The sequence below is a fragment of the Corvus brachyrhynchos genome, unplaced genomic scaffold, assembly GCF_000691975.1.
Source record: "Corvus brachyrhynchos isolate BGI_N302 unplaced genomic scaffold, ASM69197v1 scaffold162, whole genome shotgun sequence".
NCBI classification, from domain to species: Eukaryota; Metazoa; Chordata; class Aves; order Passeriformes; family Corvidae; genus Corvus; species Corvus brachyrhynchos.
The window spans coordinates 2,781,227-2,783,780 of NW_008236696.1; the positions used below are offsets into that span (position 1 = coordinate 2,781,227).

Below are 2,554 nucleotides of genomic sequence, written 5' to 3' on the forward strand. Positions count from 1 at the left end.
AGCACTGACCAAACCCCAGCTTCAAACCAGAGCTGTAGACCTGTAGAACATTTTTTCTTTAAGAAACAATGCAATCATGACGATGCATAACCTTACATTTTGTAGACCTGTGGTATATAATTATAACATTACTGCCAATAATTATCACTACCAAAGACCCTGCTTATTTGGTGTCCCAGTAATAGATGAGGTCCAACAGATCTTGGAGAAAGTGAATGTATTTAACTGGGAAATTAGAAAATGGAAGGAAGAAAAAAAAAAATAGGATCCTATCACATGGCTCTTCTTAGCTTTCCACTTGCCTTCCCCCGAATGTTTTCAAAACAGCCGGAGAAAGACTTTTCTTTGTTTCCTCTCACTTTAAGGTTTAGCAACAGGGAAGAAAAAACCCTCACATATAGAAACGGGGGAGGGGAACTTCGGGGTGTTAAGACGATGCTGGATCCCTCTGAGCTATTAATGGTGAATTGCATAACCACTGCCGAGGGGTTGCTAGGTTTTACCACGTCCCTGCTCCGTGTTAAATATTAACAGTGCATGTACTTTCGGCGGTGTCGCTGCTGCTGAGCCTGGGTACGGCCGCCAATCCCAGCTGGCCGGGTTTCCATGGAGCTGATAGCACCCCTTCTCTCCATTCACAATGAAATCCTCCCGGTGCTCGGCTAAATCCAGCTCTGAAAACGAGGCGTGTGCAGACGGGGCAGAGCAGCTTTTCAGCGTTTGTTTTGTGGATGTGCAGGGGTGTGTTCGCTTGAAACCAGCAAGGTTTGGAAGTGACGCCTATTTTGTCTGGCCTGGCAGATCTGCAGAGCCACATGGTGCCTTTGACCCTCCTGGTGCCACCTGTGAGCTGGGTTCTGCTCGGTGGTTGTAAGAAAGATGGGGACAGATTTCCCAGCAGGGCGCGCTGGGATAGGACAAGGGGTGATGGCTTGACCCTAAAAGAGGGCCAGGGGAGAAATTTTTTACAACGAAAGTGGTGAAACACTGACATAGGTTGCCTGGAGAGGTCGTGGATGACCCATCCGTGGAAACATTCGAGGTCAGGTTGGACAGGGATCTGAGCAAACTGGTCTGATGGAAGATGCCCCTGTTTGTTGCAGGGGGTTGGACTAGATGGCTTTTAAACAACCTTTCCAGTCCAAACCATTTTATGATTCTCCCCTGCTATTCCTCCTCCTCATCTATCTTCCTTCTGTTTCCTGGTTTAAATTAGACTGTAAAATTTTCTGGATTAGAGATGCAAAAAATAAATGCAGTATCTCCCAAACCGTGGGTTTGCCTTCTTTTCCCCCAGTAACATAACTCTCATCAAAACCTTTCAGATTTACATTTAAAGCATTTTAATGGAGTTAATGGTGCAGATTTTCAACACATTGGCTTCATGGGACCAGTTTAGGGCCATGCTGGGACCAGTTTTCATCCATGCTAGATGCTGAGAGGCTTTGCTTGCTGCTGCTCTTTGGAGCAGGGCAGTGCTGGATGCTAGAGATCTGCATATTCAGTGTGCATGTGAGCTCGAACAGCTTTTTGTTATGGCTCTAATTAGGCTAAGCAGGGTGTTGGGTTCAAGTGCTAATTAGAAATGACCACTCTAAAATACATTAGGATATTTAGGGCTGTGTGCTGTTTGCATATTCAGGTGCCAGCTCCTGCTCACCTTTGTGTGAGTAATGCAATGAGTCCATCCACTTTTTAACCTCTCACATTATTTTATTTTTTCTCTTTTTTTGACAGATACACCGTGTCTAAGAAAATGAGTTCCTAGCAGTGGGAATAAGCACACATAAGGTATGGGATTGTCCATGGCAAAAGGGGAGAGTGCTTGGCAGTGAGAGTGCCAGTGCAGGAGCTGGCAGTCAGGATTGGTCCAGCCCTCTAAAAACAGTGATGTGAGTACTAAAGAGGGGGGTCCCTGGGAGTCCAGTGTCTGCTGGAAAAAACAATTAGTGGAAAAAATAACAACCTCTGGCTTCCTAAACCTACCCTGCAGGGTGTACACGAGGGCGAGCCTGTGTCCTTTTGGCTGTGGCTTGGCAGTATTGGGGTGAGTATGGTCAGTGCCACATGGTGTGGCCCAGGCACTCTGTCACCACTTGAGGGGTGCAGGATGGGCAACCCAGGTGAGGAGCCAAGGTGCAGGTCTGAGCTGAGGAAAACTGTTTTTAAAAGTTACATTAATTAACGTGATGCTAAACTCCAAGCTCTCCTTAGCTGGGCAAGGACTGTTGGGTTTCAAACTGCATCAGCTCTTACATGTTCTACGTGCCAGACTGGTCCAGCATTAACTGAATCCTTCACGTGTCTGACTGTTCTCATGCGCCACAGGGACAAAGTTCTCCTGGCCCTGTGTCAGCTCTGTGCTGTGGCACATCCCCGTACCCACAGCTGGGCTCTGCAGCCAGCCAGGGCCACATCCCTTTGCTTGCACCATGGAATGCATCACCTCTGGAGATCTGCAGCCCCCGTGGGCTGAACAGGAGAGTGCTGTAGCGAAGCACAGCTGTAATTTCTGAGTGAAGAGGTCGAAGCTGGGGCTGTGAAGGAGCAGGAA

At 47.7% G+C, this 2,554-nt stretch overlaps 1 long non-coding RNA gene across 1 annotated transcript; it reads left to right on the top strand.

Annotated features, from left to right (window-relative positions):
* Positions 1–590: 590 nt before the first annotated feature.
* On the top strand, positions 591–2,541 carry LOC108444853. The gene is made up of 3 exons (XR_001859551.1): positions 591–765; positions 1,738–1,892; positions 1,994–2,541. It is a non-coding gene; the product is annotated as an uncharacterized LOC108444853 (long non-coding RNA).
* Positions 2,542–2,554: the final 13 nt, after the last annotated feature.